Source organism: Lingula anatina, chromosome 5 (assembly GCF_051362555.1).
Source record: "Lingula anatina isolate TDL-2025a chromosome 5, LinAna3.0, whole genome shotgun sequence".
Classification (NCBI taxonomy): domain Eukaryota; kingdom Metazoa; phylum Brachiopoda; class Lingulata; order Lingulida; family Lingulidae; genus Lingula; species Lingula anatina.
In genome coordinates, this window is record NC_141771.1 from 4,333,602 (window position 1) to 4,353,453 (window position 19,852).

The window sequence follows — 19,852 nt, forward strand, 5'->3', positions numbered from 1 at the left end:
TATTGTAAAGAGGCAAAAAATTAAGTACATGTACCCCGTAGGACATAACGTCACCCACGCGTATTTTTCTAAAAAAAGAACTTCCTTTTGATAAAGGTTGCTGATGCGCATGCAGCGCGTGTGCATGTACATATACTGTGGTCAGCGAATGGTCACCTTTGCTGTTGGGATGGACACTTTGACATGCACTCCGAATGTGAGTTTAAGATTTGCTCCAAGGTAAATCTATGCTTAATCTATATCTGCACGCTACTTCTGGATAGTTGGTAGAATGAAATAAATACGTACATGTAGAGCTTTCCACAACAGCATATAATTTGCTAAACGGCGTAAGCAGAGATTAGGCAAGCTACTGTACAAGGGTGCGTATCATCATTCATGCTATTTATCTAGCATTTGTCTTGAAGGTCAAATGCTATCGACCGCGTTTGGTGTGTCTTTAAAACTTTTTTATCTTTATATTAAAAATGAAAGTCACAGCAAACAGATAATACTTATACGAGCTTTTTCTTTGAGGTGAAACGCAACAAAGGGTTTCTTTCACAATGAAATGTTACACATCTTGGATTATAAAAAGGAAGGGATTCCCGATGAAATAGACGAAAATAGTGAACCATTGTTCGTGTTAAATCGGAGTGCTGGCACATAAAAGCATATTGGTCTAATTATAGAGACCAAGTTCGGGTCTGAGTTCTTTCTCTCTCGTCCCAGGGAAAATATTATTGCTAGGGTGAGCTCATAATCCAAAGAGCATCAAGGGCGAGCTGGCAGCATAGTGGTGTCAAGGGCGCCTTATAACTAAGACTAAATGAGTTCATTAATGTGCATCAGTCCTACTTTGCTTACGTAGGGGAAGTTAAGGCCAACCGCTGATGCGGTCTTAGATGCACTTCCACTTGCTGTTCATTTCGACAGAGACAAGGTAAGTTGACATTGTCATACCACTTACTAAACACTCCACATTTAATAGATTTATCTAATTAGAATAAGGATTCATTGCATGTTATTTTTTGGATTTATTTGGGGCTTTCAAAACAGGATGTGTTTGTATAGATTCCTTCCCAAGGTCGCTACGCGTGAAATGGGGTCATTGCTCTTTATCATCCCAAGGTTTTAATAACACTGGATGATCTGGGTTAATGTCGCTTTACAGGAAATTTAGTGTCCACACGACTTTGCGTTGATCATTCTTAGCAAACAGTGCTTTTTATTGATATTTTATCCTCGGGAAGCAAATGTCATTTTGTGTTATCTGTGTCTAGTATTATTGAAGTTGAACTTTATTAACAGGATATAGGTTGTTAGGAATTGATAAATGACTGGTTTCATTGAAGGCGGTACGCTAGCTGTATTTAAGCTGTTATACAGGTATACATAGTAGTGTGAAGTCAGACCTCCTTCCCCTCGGCTTCTGCCATTCCTTCTCTCTCTCTCTCTCTCTCTCTCTCTCTCTCAAACCTCCTTCTCCTCAGCTCCTGCCATTCTCTCTCTCTTTCTCTCTCTCTCTCTCACACACACACACACACACACACACACACACACACACACACACAACAGCAGCACCGCCTCTCTTCCTAGCTCTCCCCCCTCCCCCATGACATCCCTGACTATTACTTAACAGGTACAAAATAGTAGCCTACAATGCATGAACTTCCGAAGTAAACAATGCCACATACTGAGCTCTATAAAAACTTAAGCTACTGCGTACCAGGCTGGAAACCGACAAATACATTCCAGTCCTGTAAAGTCTGACATACCAATGCGGCTTATTGTGCATTATCTAGAGTTCATTGCTGTCATGTGCCTGACCGAGTTGTGGTTTTGAGACGTCTTTAAGATTTGATAGAATTGAAAGTCGTTCACGTGCGTTTAAACCAATTTTCTTGTTTTAAATACACTAATTCTAATTCATTAAATATTTTATTTTTGCATCGTTAACTTCTGGATTTAATTATTATCAATATTTTTTTTCTATTAAAATATCACTTTCAAAAACTCGGTCAGCATTTCTGATATAGAGTGTGTACGCGTATTTATAAGCTTAATAAATGTTATTGTTTTTCTAAATATTCAACAAAAGTACTCGACAAGGATGAGATTCGAACTCACGCGGGGAGACCCCAATGGATTAGCAGTCCATCGCCTTAACCACTCGGCCACCTTGTCACCCTGCATCACAAATTTCAATAATAATAATAATAATAATAATAATAATCTTTATTCGTTCTAGCACAATTTTACAAAGGCTATGAACGAACAATTACATAGGTACCATATTGAGATAGGTTAATACATAGTGTACACTTAAATGTATACTCTGTTATAGAGGTGAAAATTATACTACTTGATACATTCATCATTTGATACAGTGCCCTATTTACACATTGTTGATATTGAAAATGTCTCTTTATCTCATTTACCTGATTGCGAAGCGATATCTCAGCTGAGACAATTGTGAGAGAAAGAATAGGGGAAGAAGAGAGAGAGAGAGAGAGAGAGAGAGGAATGAGTTCGCGCAAAGGATGGAGGAAGAACACAGGAGAGATGGAAAGGAAGATAAAAAATATATTATTAATTTTTTTTCAGGACAGGAAAAAAAAAAGAGAAAGAAAGAGACTTGCTTTTTGATAAAATTACATGCTTATTTTTAAGAAGGTGGCATCAGTATTCATTTCCTTACATAGGTCAGTCCCTCGATATGTCTTGCTGTGCTGTGCAACAATTAACAGTTTCTCTTACTAGTAACTTGGCAAATGTTTCTTTGTGTCTCATATAAAACACTCTTCGAATATAAATAAACTATTAAACGACTTCATGGATGCCACTTTAAGTTATTGCCCACCCACCTAATAAGTGAGGCTAGCAGAACACTGCTGTTTTAGTGAATGTATAAACGTGAAAGAGGAGGAAGTAGAAACCAATATTAAATATTAGCAAAGTAGCAATTGTTGTTAAAAACGCTAAGTTGAATTATCAAATTATTAACGCCACTCTCTATCAATTTACGTGTACTGTGATCTTGGACTGAAATCAGAGACATCTTTTGAACTTACCGGTATTTGATTAACCGATTTATTTTTCTGCAAATTATCTAGCACAGTGTAAATTAAAGGTATAAACACCCTGCTTTTTTCTGAGAATTTTCTAGAATAGTGTAAGTTCAACATGTACAAAAACACATCGCGGTTGCCTGGGACATTTCGACATTAGTGTGGAACCAAAGTCTGGAATAAAAGACGTGATTTAATATAAGACGAATTTTGTAACGTGGTCCCGAAATCTAAACAAAAATCAACCAATATTGCAAGTAGTTTATTCAATGCTGTAACGAGAGCATGTATATCTATCTATTCGTGCTTTGACACTATTGCCCCGTGAACCAGTCTGTATTCTTCAGGTAACATAACTACACATGGTGGTTGATTTGTTACAATATTACAGGGGCAGTGGGGGGGGGCTGTCAAAGATGGTCAGAATTGTTCAAGTTTGCATTGAAGGTCAACTAATTTTTCTGTCGGTAGACGGTTAAAAATGGAGTATGGACCAACAAAGATAATTTGGAAGACTGTCAGAAAACATCTCTGGATCCACCCCTGTATTACCCACCCGAACGCTGTCTATCTCTACGAAGACTATCGTTTTTAAAGCACGCATTGATTTAATTAATTAATTTTTATTAACCCTTGATCGTTATTTTTGGTTACTCTTTGACCACAGTGAGCGCTAGTCCCGATGTAGTCTGTTACAAAATTATTATATCGCAGCTGATACTGTAATTCTGTATGTTACTTTAGAAGCACCAGATATCAGGGGGTACATGTAATTACTGGTAAGAAATTCAACAAATTTGTTTGTAGAACGATGCTCGGAGATGCCAGGGTCCGCTACAAGGTCTGTCTCTTCAGAAGAAGAAGACAGACTTTGTTACCGAGAGCAGTGGATAAAGGCGCATCAACCAGATGTGAACTGCCAAACTTTGATCTTTCAAAGTGAAAAGAATGCGACTATTGATAATTTGAATAATTGTAAGTCATTACCAAGAGAAGTAATCAAATTTATTTACAGTGCGTTGCTTATTGCAACTGTATAAAAGACCTTTCATTAACCTTCTACTTAAATTAGACGTTATTTCATAATCATCTATCATTTATTTAATTTTGATTTCATTTTTCATAGAAAAAATTCCGTACTGTTTGAGCTTAGTAGTCTTTGGTATCTTGGCTTCAATTACGTGTTAGATATGTGTATTTTTCATTAATGACGCACTGCCTTACAAGGCGAGGCATTATCTGACTATTGATAAATTTCAGAAAATTCACAAAAATTACTCCTTAATTGTAATGCACCGAACAAATACTATCAAAAATGGATAAAAATGTTTGACAATAACAACAATAATAATTATAAATAAAAGCTAGGATTTTGTGTCCTAGATAAAAGGAAGAGACAAACGAGATGAGAAAGATGTGTTTAAATGTCCTTTGACACTTGGGAACGTCTGCAAAAAACAGCGGTGCCAGTATAAGCAACAGTAAAAAGATTGATCAATTTTATTGATTACTGTTAATAGCAGGAAATAAGCAAGATCCAATTTAAAGTCTAGGCGCTAAACTAATACCGCATTAATCAGTGCAATAATAATTACAGACATAGAAACATTTAGAAGGTATCTGTTTTACCTTAAGGGCTAACGTAGGCGCCGTTCTATCAATTTGTATGTAAAAGTATACGTAGTCTGACAGATGAACAAGTGCACTACACTCGTACTGCATTTTGTCTTGATGTGTTTTGATTTGTTTTTTTGATGCATGTATTAGTATCAATGCTCGAAGAAACTAGAATAAAATGCACCTATGAAGAGCTTTGGTCAGAAGATCAGAAACGGCATACTCAGATAAAAATGATGTCTCAAAGCTTGTTCCTCCGAATCAAATAATCAAAAATGGCGTTATTATGTCCAAGGCGTATTTAATGAGAGACAGCTATTTTCCTTCCTTGTCCTTTAATTGAAGTCATGCCGTTGTGATATTATAAAGGTCATCAATCTATCTTTTATACTATTGATCTTGAGCTGTAGTTAATAGGATGACCTTTTGTTTGGTAAACTTATTCATCACCGAAAGGAATTCAAATTGTTTCTGGATAATGAGCTGGTTGGATTTTGAATACCACTCACGTGCAATCCTTGTTTTTACATTTTTTTAAATAATTACCCAGGTTTTTCAAGGATGAAGCTTTGCAGGATTTGAAGGTATTTTAACCGTGTGCCGCGCTGCATAGGTACTAGTAAATGTAGCGTTGTGACTGAATTTTATGAATTTTATGATATCAAGACATTAGAACCAACCGACGAGTATGAAGTTCCCTGATTAAGAAATGTATTTAAGCAAACAAGACTGAACAAATGTTCTTGACTAGGAAACATGAACAATTTAATGGAAAATCATCGGATGGGCTGGCCTCCGTGCTAATTGTTTGCACTTAGGTGCGTTCTTGAAAGCGTCCATGTGAATGTTTGAGTGTATGTTCGTGTGAGTGTAAGCACGTGTATATGTTTGTTTGCGTACGTATATTTTCAGTTACGCAAATATATTATCTGGTTCTACCTAGGACCCAGATATATAACTTTTATCCTAAGTTATACAATATAGGATTGATAGTTACTAGCAATTTGAACAAACTCGGATAACTGCGCAGCTTTACCTGACACTAGCGGCACCGAATCATGACCATGTAGTAAAATAGCTCTAAATCGGACCTGAATAATACTTTGGTAACAAAATCGATGAATTCTTGCAAACATCACCAAATATTGTAACCACGTTATTATGTTTCTACTTGGATTTACTCATTATTTATGTATAAAATCCTCAAGAGCAAGGAAAGCTGCCCTCCTCTCCCCCTCTACCCCCCCCCCCCCCCCCCCGCCGACCCCGCAGCTTGCGGCCCTGAACGGAATTGTTAATCAGTACTATATACAAATATTTAAGGTGCGAACATTTATAATTACTCTCACATTTTAAACAGCATATATATGTCAGAAACTCCTACGAAAACCCTCAGCAAATTAAAGCTGCAACATAACCAGCTGCTGACATTTAGTCGGTCTGTTATAAAATACTATTATTACATAGCAAATGAGAGGAACACTTCACACACATGCCAATAGCGTCGCTCGTTTAATTTATATCTGCCGTTGTTTTTTCTTTACGTACTTTTACCGACGTAAAACTTTTATTTCTAATAATCTAATTAAACGAACGGGGAACCTGCAGGCTTTTCTTTAGAACAGAACCCATGGAACCTGTCTTGAATGGCAATATGAAAAACGTTCCGTGTAATACACATAATTTAGATCCCATAACAAGATTTGCGTAACTCGCTGTCGACCATATGCAATCATTAAAGGGCCTCTCAGAGTTTGACACGAGAGCTACTGCGTACAACCTTCACGGGAACTCTCTCTTAATGTAATCATATTGAGAAACTAACTGGAGTTGAGCAGAATACGGATAATCTGGTGATTATACGAGGTCGCTGGAAACAAGAAGAGGTGCATTAATTTGTTAATCTGGGCTCCGTAACTCGAAAGCATTGCGAATTGCAACCCAGCGCAAGCGTCTCTATTCCATAGCCTCGAAATAGAAGGTTTCGAGTTACGGAGCCCAGATTGCATTTAGCGACAGTCCTCTCGGAGTTAGTGTCCACTGCGACCTGACTCTTTCTGAACGGTTCCTAATAAAGAATTATTTAGCGTATATACAGGGTCCAATCTATCAGTAACCACATGCCTATCTGTGATCTACCAAAAAGAACGGAGAAAGTATTATTGTAAAATCTCGTCCAGATGCTGTGATAATATTTGTATAATGTCAAAATAATAATGATAATAAATAAATAAATAAATAAATAAATAAATAAATAGACGGCGTTGTTTATATTATAATCTAATTAGAATTATCACAAAGGATTAAGGGAACAAGCTGTGTTTGTTAGATAGACGTGCACAGATTATTGGTTTGGTAAATGAAAGATTTTTAACCATGAAACAAATGCTACCGAATTTTTTATTATAATGCTTAAAGGCACATGATGGGCGTTGGTGCTTTACGTAGAATAAATAAATAACTATATTAATTAATTAATTTACTTAAATCATCTACGTTTACCACATGCAAAACTTTTTACAAGGGTATAATCCAAAAAAACCTTTTTGAGATCTCACTTCCTATTCCTTACCTCTTTTGTAATGGGTAATTAGTAAATTTAAATTAAATTTAAATTAAAATAAAAATATATATTGTTCTCTATGTAAGCAGGAAATATGAGCTGTAAAAATTGCTTAGTGCTTTCATCGTTTATCACTTATTTCTTTTATTTATCTTTCAAAGAAAAATCTCTATATTTTTATAAAAGGTTGACCAGTCTGAGATCCATGTATATTAACGTCAACCACGTGTGTTACAATGCACTAGTACAAGAAGGTAAAGGTGTTTTTCATTGCTGACACACAAGCTTCATTTGAGAGACAGGGAATCTCCTATATTACCTTGTAGTTTTCGTTCTAATTAAAACTAGTCACATGGAAAATTATTCAAATCTGTTTGGACGCAGTTTTCAGAAAACCATATTCACACGAATGATTGTTTGAAGTTTAATAATAGAAATATAAAATAATAATAATAGTAATAATAATAATATTAATAGTAATCCGAGATGCATTTACCTCAAACGTATATCAAGCATACTTCCGTAGGGTTTCAAGAAGAGTTGGATCGGAAGCCATTGCAGTCTAGTCTAGTCATGAACTAATAAAAGCTGACTCTATTTATCCACGCATAAGTCCCAGGTTGTTTACTATAACGCATTGTCTTACAGTATTGAACAATACTATGAATCTACCAGGTTTTGCGCGTCACTTTTGTACTGTGCAAAATTGGTTCGGTTGCAAAATGTAAGGCGACATTTCTGGTGCATAGAGGGCCACGTGTACCCATATTCATTTACATGCACCCTTATACAGTACTCTCTACCACAGGTCACCTGATAGACGACGTCAATTTTATGCAAAAAAGAAAAACATCTCGCTGTGCACATTATATAATCTACAGGTCACAGTAGACCCGTGCGTTACCATGGCAACGGCTCTGACACCCACGCCCACACCAGTTTATCGACAAAGGCAAAAAATAAGCTATCAGAAAAAAATGACTAAAAGTGGTTAGGGGTTTCGTTCAGGGTTCGGTTTTTGGACCGTAGCCTACAAATGTAATAAGAATTTACACAGTATAAGCCAAAGGATCATATGATCATATGTGACTATTTAGTGAAATAAATCAGCCAACCTCAAGCGCGTCAACGTTCTCGCATGTTTTAAAGACCAGGGCCTGGTTGCACCAACAGGGCGTAAATTTTCTCGGCTACGACTGTCGTAAACCGCAACGCCTGGCGTCCGTGCACCAGGTTTACTCTCCCTGCTTACGCCCGTTGCACCAAGACAAAAACTGATCGTCGCAACTACATTGTACGCCCGAGTAACGCTCCGCTGCGTCACTGGCCAACAATACGTGGATGGTATAATTGGGCAAATGAGGAGTTCTCAGCTGCAGTCATAATGGAATGATGACATAAATAAACACAAAAGGAGCATTTCAGTGACGGAGAAATTCATGGGCTCAATTATTCCATTTTGATTTAGAAATAAGGACGTTAAAATACGCCAACTTTGCTGTTGCCTTGGATATATAGCAATAAAATCGTAAATATATTCCGAATCAAAATATTATTATAGTGTGCTATGTATTCTATTATAGTATGCTGTTGTAAATGAGAAAAACACGTTGGAGGCAGTACGTATTTCTATTAATGGATTTGAACACCTTCACATTTGTAATCGAAACTACTGAGTCTGAAAATAATGCAAAAAAAGCCTGCATTGCTTTCTTTTTATAATTTTACAACAGTGCCGACAATTTCATGACCTTTTTTATCTATGGTTACACCGTGAGGTATCATTTAATTCAATCGATCTTACATCTTGGAGATTGAGAAATACAAGAGACCTAATACATATTATATGAGCCTTAAAATGTTGATATTTTAAGCTTTCGTCTCTATGTTTATATACAGTAAAATATGAATGATATAAAATGTGAATAAAAAATGACTATGGTTAGTTATGGTTTGTCAAAAATTGTGAAAAGGATTAAAGAAACCGTACTGCTGAGAGTCAAGGCGTGTCGACATGAGTGGTAAGATTTAATTTGAACACATGCATATACATGTACATGGCTACACACATAATGTATTTAATAATCACTTATATACATAATTAGTTTTTTAAAAAACAAGCTATGCAAACGGAATATTTGTGTAAGAAACAGACAAATAACAATCCACATAATCTACGTTAACTACGATAATTGTCATCAAACTCTCTCTGTGCCAGCCTAGCCATAGTGGAAAACGAGCTACGACCGACTTACTCCACCTAGCTAGCAGGCGTAAATTTACGACAAAGTGAAGACCGACGTAAACACTATGCCAGTTTGGTGCAACTAGCTTTTTTCTCGGGCGTAGCATTTTGCGCCCGGTTTACGCCGGCGCAACTGCTACGCCTCACTTACGACCGGTTGTTGCAACCGGGCCCTGGGCCCCGTAACTCGAAAGTATCCCGCATTGCGACCGAGCGCAAGCGTCTCGCCCATACTCGTCCTGTATAATACATTGTAGCCTCTATGTGATATCGCTATTCGCAATACGCGATGCTTTCGAGTCACGGGGCCCTGTATGACACCACACAGGGGCGTCAACTTCCCTTCAGATTATCACTTCTTCAAATTCGGCTTGCTTAGCACATCCCCTCAGGTAAAATATACAATGAGTTAGACGTTCATGGCCACCTTCCGTGACGACCATTGCCCACGGCTACTTCCGCCATTATAAAATATAGCATCATTGTTTCTCGTGGTAAAACAGCTTTTCAACCCTTTTCTCCAAGACAAAATTTGACTATATATCAAAAGTATAATTTGAAAGATATGTATAGCTACATGGAATCTTGTCACAAATTTAAGATTTAAATAAATTAAGTGAAATATCTGGAATTATACATGTGCGGCATGCAAAGGTCAGACAGTGACCGCAGTGATGGGCAACCGCATGCAGGGCAACCCAAAATATACAGTATGTGGCAAAAAAATAAATAAATAAATAAAAAAGTATAGACGAATTGGAAAATCATACCAATAATTGACGGGAAATAATTGTCGAAATAGGTCGTCGGTATTTTCAAAAAGGTATTTTAGATAGAATTTCATTTTCAAACCCTATCACCATATATACGCTTTAGCACGTTTCCGAATTTTGAGACGTTTATCCATATAACAAATCTAAACGAAATATTTCCAAAAATCGCTTATTTGCAAAACGATTATTTTCGCAATAAAAAAACCCCGTTGTGACGCACCATGTTAGTTATTGCCTACCCGTTCCTTAAATATTTCATTTCCCCTGCTTGGGTGTACTGTATCACTGGGTTCCTAAATCAATCTAACAGGGTCGATCCATCACAAAGGTTTTTTTTTCGCAAAATTGCTTTAAGCTTAATCGGCTTAGATGTCTGGCACGCCTACTGAAGATAACGATAATTTTAATTGGGGAGTAATTAAAATTGCCCCCTAGCATCTTCATTAAGCTTGACAGACATCTAAGCCGCTTACGTTGATTGCAATTTAGCGAGAATCCCCTTCCAGATAAATCGATCCACAGTTAGTACGGTAGGGTCTGGAAATGGTCCCTATGATTTTACGTGACACGCTTCCTCTTTAGTTAAAGTGCCGTTCAGGACCGCCCACAACACACTCGTGGGTGCACGGTGAACAGCAAACGACTTCATAAACCTGCACTTGCTGGTTAAAATGGTGCGATAATGTTTCGCGGGAGAAAACCAAAAGTTAACATTGTGTTTAAGTTTGATACCATTTGCGTGGGCTATATGTCCCATATACACGTCTTCTATGAACAGGTGTTGAGTGAGAGACGCAGAGTTAATGACACGTATCACATCAAAAGAAAAAAGCGTCGCAAATCCTGAAATAAAATCAGGATAGTTGCTCCAGGGGTATTGTTCGGGTGACTGATAATACTTGTTTTTTGGGTCCCTTTGTGGAGCGTGTTTGTCTGAGAGTATGTACCCCTCCAAAAGCGACGACTGGGAGTCTTTGGGAAGACTCGTGAGATAATCCATGATTTCCCGGATGTTGGTAGTTACATCATGTCCGTTTCTCAGGACGAACTTTGCGTTCCCGCAGAAATCAACGGCCCAGCGAAAAGCAAGTAAAGTCTTAAGCGTGTAATTTTTATAAGAATCGACGAGACCTATTATAATGCTGTCCTTATAATTAAATCCTTCAGTTACAGCATTTTCATCCACTATTTTGTTACCGGTTTTCCCAAGAAAAAAGATGGTTTTGATTCGTCTGCCAAGATACTGCTTCCAACTACCGCAAGTTTTGCGATAAGCAGCTCTCGTTTTCACATCTCGCGGGTTCGAGATGACCAAAACTAGCAGATATGGGTCGTCTGCCGCAGTGCATTCTTGGTTTACTACGTATCTGTATTTCTTCAAGTGGTACCAGTATTCTGGCGCCATTTTCGCCGAGCACACATCCAGCGGGACTTTACAATGGGTGTTCATGGCGGTATGATTAGGCGTGGAGCCAGCTGTTATATATCTCATAGTATTCTCAATCTGAAAACTCCTTGTTTTAACACGGCTCCTCTGATATGCTATTCTATTATATTGATACCAAAGTGTGGCGATCCCCCAAATTACAACAAAACAGGCTACCGTACCTACTATCCTCCGTGCAATCATGGTTTCACGCTACTGGTATAAATGGGCCCGTGCGCTCAGATATAAAATGTCTTTCTTGAGAGGAACTAATTGTCTATATTTATCTTCTTAAACTCATGCCAAGTCGCGTCCTAATTCACATCGATTGTCTCTTTGTGCCTTGCCTACGGATTGTGAAAATGATTTACCCTGAAATACCCGGTATTGCAGAGTGGTCGGAGACAGCAGATTTGTCGCAAATTTGTCGCTGTTTATCCGGCAACCTCTTAGACCGCATTCACAACGAGTTGAGCCAGGCTTTACAAATCCCGGGGACTAAATATGGCGGAAGTACATGAAAGAAAAACCGCCTAATCTTTTAATAGTCTCTCCGTCTCTCACACGCCTCCTCACACGTCGTCCCTACGGGTCATTAAATCTCGGCTCCGCTCTCTGGTGATATTATCTCAGTAGATAGTCGATTCATTGCTGCTCTACGGGCCAATTCATTCCTTTTTCGTCTCTGTTTTGAAAGATAATAGAACAGAAGAGCTTTTTTCCTTCGATCGCCTCCAGCCGCCATGCTTTCTTCACCGCGAGTTTAATTGATGAGCATGCGCACTTAATATTTCTCAGGTAGCTTCTGCACGACGAACGGAGCCGAGATTTAACGACGTGTGGGGAGGCGTGTGAGAGGCGGAGAGACTATTAAAAGATTAGGCGGTTTTTCTTTCATGTACGTCCGCCATATTTCGTCCCCAGGATTTGTAAAGCCTGGCTCAACTCGTTGTGAATGCGGTCTATAAGTCACATCTCTCATATCACTCCAAGATTAATGACAGTACCACCCTTGCCCGCGGTCGGCAAAAGACATCATTTTTTTTAATTGTCGTGAACATCCATATTGTTTGATTTATGTGCTGAGATTTAGTGTGACGGCAGACAGGGGGGCATGGAATTATATATACCGTGTATATAGAGATGTTTATCAGTACTATTTGCATATATTTAAAGTGCTTACACTTATAATTATTCTGACATTTTTAACAGCATATGTTAGAAACTCGTTCTCGTATGTTTTGAAGACCTGGGGCCAATTCCATAAAAGCATTCTAACTTAGCATGATACTAGGCCTTAGAATGATTCTAAATTTCTAGTTGTATACTTGTTAGCAATCAACTAATTTCTATTCCATAAAACCAAACTAAGAATCATTCTAACTAGTTGCTTGCTAAGATTTGGCTAGAATGGTGTATTCATAGGAAAACCACAAAACCACAGGGTCAGTTACGCCAAACAAAAGGCAGTGACAGTGAAAGTTGAGCTGATTGCAGGCTGAGGGAAGTACTGGTCAAGGCATTACCATGTATTCTGTAAAAGCCCTATACAGAAAGGGGACAAAATGGCAACTTCAGGGAAGAGACAACGAAAGCCCAATTATTCAACACAAGAAAATCTCTTTATTGTGTTATTTATTTATTATTTATTTTGTGGTCACAGATAACTTGCACATTGATTGAACGATATCCTTTTCTGTTCACATATAGTCAGCTTCGTAACAGTGAGGGGTGTTAATCCAAATGTGAGTACCATCAACACAACCTATCACACCTGGGAAGTGTATGTTTCTCCTATAGAACCCATCTTTGATGTTGGCCATATTTTGTGCATTTGGAAATTCCACATAATCCCCAATCCTTGCTGCAAGAGCATTTGATACATGATGAATTGCACGCCAAGCGGTTTGCTGGGACACTTGCATAGGGTCCCCAACAACATATTGGAATGTGCCTGTTGCATAGTATTGCAGGGCTATCATTACCTGCTGGCATGGTAATAAGGCATGATTTCTCCTGGCTGGATGAATAATGTCATTTTTGACAATGTCAGTTATCAGCAAAATGCCTTCTCTGGAAAATCGGTATCTTTTTACAAGTTCCACATCATCAAAAATGTCCAACGGATTCCTTCTATCCCGAAACACTCGTTCCCGCCGCATTGCTCTGCGGAGTTCCACTATTTCTAAAATTCTCCTGGCCATCCTTACACCTCGGAGGTGCGGGTAGAAATGAATTAGAATGATACTAGTGATTTAGAAGAGACCCAGACCTACTCTAACTTTAGCATGAAACTTAGAACTATACTAGGCTTAGAATGGTTTTATGGAATAGAGTGAGTAGGTAACTAGAGATAGAATGAAGTTTAGCAACCAACTAGGGCTTAGAATGGTTTTATGGAATTGGCCCCTGGGCCCCGAAACTCGAAAGCATCGCGCATTGCGACCGAGCGCAAGCGTCTCGATTCCATAACTCGCCCATACTCGTCCCATGTAATACATTGTAGCCTCTATGTGATATCGCTATTCGCAATTGGCGACGCTTTCGAGTTTCGGGGCCCTTTATGACATCACACAGCGGAGTCAACTTCCCTTCAGATAATCACTATTTCAAATTCGGCTTGCTTAGCACATCCCCTCTGGTAAAAGGTACAATGAGATAATGTGTAGAGGTATATAACTCAGACATTATTATATAAAATATATGGACGATAACGGCACGTGAGTTAGAAGTTTGTGGCCCCCTTTCGTGACGATCATTGCCCAGGGCGACTCCAGCCAATATAAAATATAGCATCAGTGTTTCACGTGGTAACCCACAGCTATTGAACCCTCTTCTCCAAGATGAATCATGACTTTATATCAAAAGTATACTTTGAAAGTTATGTATAGCTATATGGAATCTTGTCACAAACTTTGTAAATAAAAATATTTTGAGATTAAAATGAATTAAATGAAATATTTGGAATTATTCATGTGCGTCATGTGAAGGTCAGACCATAACCGCAATGATTTACAAGCTTCAAGATACATGCAGGTCAGCCGAAAATATTTGTGTCCAAAAAGTAAAAAGTATCGATGAACTGTAAAATTATCACAATTACTGGTGGGAAATACTCGTCGAAATTGATCGACGGTATTTCCAAAGGTATTTTATATAGAATTATATTTTCAAACCCTTTCACCATATAAACTGGGGGGGGGTGACAAAAGTATTGCAATATTTTTCTTTAATGGGAACGGGTGGATTTGTTAGTTTTTTCAATTGTTATTTTATTGAAAATTGATTGTGTCAAGTGAATATCTTTATTTTAGGTTTACAGAACAGTGCATTGCCCTTACATAACACATGCTATTATGTCAGAATTAATATTTTGTAGGACAGCCACGTGATTTCAATATGGCCACTATCCTTCTGGGCATAGACATGATTGAAGTGGACTGTCTTGTGAGGAAATGCACATTTCCTGGCAGATGACAAGTGGATGATGTTCTCCATACCCTCACTTGTCCACCCACGTTGTTAATTGTGAATATGGACTTGTCAGAAAAAAAAACAAAATGGCGCCAATTCTGACCCACTGCCCAGGCAATGGTTCTTGCAGCCGATGTCACTCTTCTGTGTCTATTTACCAAGGTGATGAGTGGATGCCTCCTGGCAACCCTGCTGTGAATACCTGAAGCATGGAGCCTTCTTCGTACATTTCTTTTGCTAACCTCGAGCTGCAAACTGCGCGAGCAGTGCAACGCTAATTTCCTGCACGCTCAAACCTCCTAAGTCTTGACAGCATAAAAAGACGCCTGTCGTCTCTGGCATTAGTATTCCTTAAGCGGCCACTTCGGTGTAACTTATGGGCATCACCTGTGTCCACAATCCTTCTGCAAACCTATACACAGTCTTACGAGATACACCATATCTGGCAGCTATCTGGGTAACATTGATACCCTCCTCCCTCTGAGAAACAATTTCATTTCTTTCTTCATTTGTGAGCTCCCGTACCTTCACCATGGTGGCAATGTGACAGCTAGAAGGACCTTTTACCCTCGGAGGCACCTTTTATAGTACACATGGGTGAAAATCCATCACAGTTAAAGCGAGCAATAAACCAAAAAAAAAAAAAAACATTAATCTAACGGGTCCCCCATGTCACTTAGAGCACTATGTTGCGATACTTCTGTCACCCCTCTGAACGCATTTGCACGTGTCCGCATTTCGAGACGTTTATCCGTAAACGAAATATTTCCAACAATCACTTATGTGCAAGACGTTTATTTTCGCAGTAATAAAAAATACCCATAGTGCCACGTCCATGTAACTTATTGCTCACCTGCGCCTTAGATATTTTCATTTCCCCTGCTTGGGTGTACTGTATGATTTTACGTTACACGCTTCCTCTTTAGTCAAAGTGCCGTTCAGGACCGCCCACAATACGCTCGTGGGTGCACGGTGAACAGCGAACGACCTCATGAACCTGCACTTGCTTCTTAAAATGTTGCGATAATGTGTCGCGGGGGAAAACCAAAAGTTAACATTGTGTTTAAGTTTGATACCATTCGCGCGGGCTATATGCCCCATGTACACGTCTTCTATGAACAGATGTTGAGTGAGAGACGCAGAGTTAATGACACGTACCACATCAAAAGAAAAAAGCGTCGCAAATCCTGAAACAAAATCAGGAAAGTTGCTCCAGGGGTATTGTTCGGGTGACTGATAATACTTGTTTTTTGGGTCCCTTTGTGGAGCGTGTTTGTCTGAGAGTATGTACCCTTCCAAAAGCGACGACTGGGAGTCTTTGGGAAGACTCGTGAGATAATCCATGATTTCCCGGATGTTGGTAGTTACATCATGTCCGTTTCTCAGGACGAACTTTGCGTTCCCGCAGAGTTCAACGGCCCAGCGAAAAGCAAGTAAAGTCTTAAGCGTGTAATTTTTATAAGAATCGACGAAATCGATTATAACGGTGTCCTTATAATGTAATCCTTCAGCTACGGCATCTTCATCTACTGTTTTGTAGCCGGTTTTCCCAAGAAAAAAGATGGTTTTGATTCGTCTGCCAAGATACTGCTTCCAACTACCGCAAGTTTTGCGATAAGCAGCTCTCGTTTTCACATCTTGCGGGTTCGAGATGACCAAAACTAGCAGATATGGGTCGTCTGCCGCAGTGCATTCTTGGTTTACTACGTATCTGTATTTCTTCAAGTGGTACCAGTATTCTGGCGCCATTTTCGCCGAGCACACATCCAGCGGGACTTTACAGTGGGTGTCCAAGGCCGTATGATTAGGCGTGGGGCCATCTGTTATATATCTCATAGTATTCTCAATCTGAAAACTCCTTGTTTTAACACGGCTCCTCTGATATGCTATTCTATTATACTGATACCAAAGTGCGGCGAATCCCCAAATTACAACAAAATAGGCTACCGCGCCTACTATCCTCCGTGCAGTCATGGTTTCACACTATAAATGGGCCTGAGCACTAAGATATAAAATGTCTTTCTTGAGAGGAACTAATTGTTTATAAATAGATAAATTTGTGCCAGGTCGTGTCCAAATTCACATCGATTGTCTCTATGAGCCTTGCCAACGGATTGTGAAAATGATTTACCCTGAAATACACGGTATTGCAGATCGGTCGGAGACAACAGATTTGTTATCTCCCAGATATAGTACGTCCGGTGTCACGGAACTGACGGTCTGTTTGACAGAAAGTCCGCCCTCCATATAGCTATAATTGATAGGGTTAGTTTGACCTAAGTGGGTCAAAATCTAGGGCGAGGCTCAACTGTACAAATGAATGGGAAGCGGACTCTCTGTCAAGGGGGACTTTCAGGTACATAACACATGAAATAAATTTCCTCATAGACCAATGTCCCTGCAGCGTCCTACGGCCACAGACCTGTAAAATTGTTTGAGGCAATTTACATAATACAGTTCCAACACCAACAACCTCAACAAGGGTGGATTCAGGATTTTTTGAAGGGGAGGGGAGAAGTCCGAGGATGCGAAGCCGACCCCCCTCCCACCTCATTGGCGTGGGGTTCGGGGCCCGCCGAAGGGCCCCCAATTTTTTTTTTTTTTTTTTTTTTAGAGGGCGAACAAAGTCATTTGGTACGGCTTAGAGCTTTAACTCAGCTTATTGTCAAAATTCTGATTCCAAGAGGGGAAAATTAGTGTGATTTTTTCAGAGACTGGAGGGGGGAGGGGGGTCAGGACCCCCCTGACCCCCCCCCCCTCTCATTCTGGACCGCTTCAATGGGCTCTAACTCTCATGGCCATTGCACTGGTAATACAGCACCGACCGAGTTTTGATCATCTAAGGCTTTTCAACATTTTTCATTTTATATCCACTTTTGTACAGTTTTATGCAGCTCACCATGATGATTGCTTCTAACACGTTGCTGGGGGAGGGAGGTGCGAACTCCTTTATCAATAAAATGGCCACAAGGGTAGAGAGTAGATTATGCAACGTGTACATGATTTCGAGATTTACTTCTCCAGGCAAGGATTCGAAGCATCTGGGGAAATGTGTGGTTAACAATCACGGCATACTAGCAAGTGCCTTGCAACAAAAATACGTTATATAGTTCTAAACATGCAAGCGGCGTTTCGCAAGAAATGGAAGAAACAAGGGTTACAGATAATAGCAGACCAAAGTGGGTGCTGTTCGACAACAAATAAAAGCTGACAGAATTTATCCACGTCTTTATTTTTAACACAGTGTATTAATGATTGTTTTCCTTAAAGGTTGTCGAATTACAGTATTGCACAATGGAATAAATTCAGCATGGTCTGCATGTCATTTTGTAAAACGCTTTAATTTCGACACTGACTCATAGTGTTTTATCCTTATCAATACAATCTTTACTCCACCTCACGCGGATTCTCACGAGCTTTCCTATATCGTGTGACGTCACGCAGCGCCGACCATCTCGTTTTGGGTTATCTAATTCATGCTCCCCATTTAATTGAAATTATTGTCAAGAACATTCACCAGACAATCGAGCTCAATGTAATTAATTAAGTTGATTAGCGCTGCACATTTTATTAGGTGTTGTTATGAAATACCGTACACTTTGCTTTTCTCCATATACAATTTTGTTTTATAACAAGTGATTATACATGTAGTTTATATGAGCACCTCTTGGTGGGGGGGGGGGGGGGGAGGGGGGGTGCAGTGCAAACGGATAAAATTGCCAGCAAATATTAAAACATAGATGATTTTTTACAATGGTATATAGAGCACGGGATTGGAGATGTTGATTGGTATAGTCACGCGATGCTCGTTATATAGTTTATTCCTTTCCGTTCCTTGTTTTTCTGTGTGGTGGAAGAAAAGCTCCCCGCAGGTTCTGCCGTTGATCCCTACCTCAATTAACCGCATTTCTGTTTATTCCGTCAGCCCACTTAAATTTCTTAATTATCTCAAAAAGACAATGCATGTTGTACCTTATGGCCCTTTAATCCCATTGATGGCCGTAGACGTTATAATTAACAGCTGTGAGTTCGCCCAAAAGCGTCAAATCATTACCCGGTACATTAGAGCAGCTAATAACGCTCGCAATGGTGTTTGCTCTGTTTAATAAGGGTTTTACAACCCAGCCAAGACAATAAAAGCATCGGGCATCTCTTACCTAGGGCACGTTGGTAGACGGAATTCCTCCATCCTGGAAATCTGTTTCTTGGATAACTAACGCAATTATGTGGCTGAACCTTGACCTATTTTTTAGATCAGGAATTGTAAACAAGTTTTAATATTTACTACGTGCCCGTTCGCATTTGGACAAGAAACGTTCTAACACGAAAAGCGGTATGCATCAGTCTCTGCTTTGAAGAAAATAGGGTATGCAGACAAGAACCTTTGGGTGTTCTGCCAAGAAGGCCAAGTTTGGTTCTCCGAACACATGCACAATTGGTTGGGGGTTGGGGGGTGGGGGGGTGGGGGGGCAGGATGTTTAGAGGCTGCAAACTGCATCATGTGTGTCACCTTCTCGTCCGGTTGAAACAAGTAACGAAAAGTTTCAAGATAGCAAGTTATCAATCTTCCATGGACAAGGATATGTTGTTGGCATTTCCTTCTCTAATCACTTGGTATTTAAATGAGTGTTTAGCTTCCACCGTGTGTTAAATGTTCTTGGTTCACCTAGGGTATTAAAATTGTTATGGAATCCTTGCGTAATG

General features: G+C 39.3%; 1 protein-coding gene and 1 non-coding gene across 3 annotated transcripts in view; one reads left to right on the forward strand and one right to left on the reverse strand.

Moving 5' to 3' along the window:
• Window positions 1-201: 201 nt before the first annotated feature.
• LOC106156885 (corticotropin-releasing hormone receptor 2) overlaps window positions 202-19,852 on the forward strand; it is a 34,052-nt gene continuing 14,401 nt past the window's right edge. Inside the window, exon 1 of one of the 2 annotated variants that reach the window (XM_013532327.2) lies at window positions 202-219. The gene's annotated coding sequence lies outside the window, so the exon portion shown is untranslated. Of the gene's footprint in view, window positions 220-442; window positions 923-19,852 lie in introns of those variants that run through there. The other variant, XM_013532322.2, reaches the window with a different exon arrangement.
• Window positions 2,085-2,166, reverse strand: Trnas-gcu (transfer RNA serine (anticodon GCU)). Its single transcript has one exon. It is a non-coding gene; the product is annotated as a tRNA-Ser (tRNA).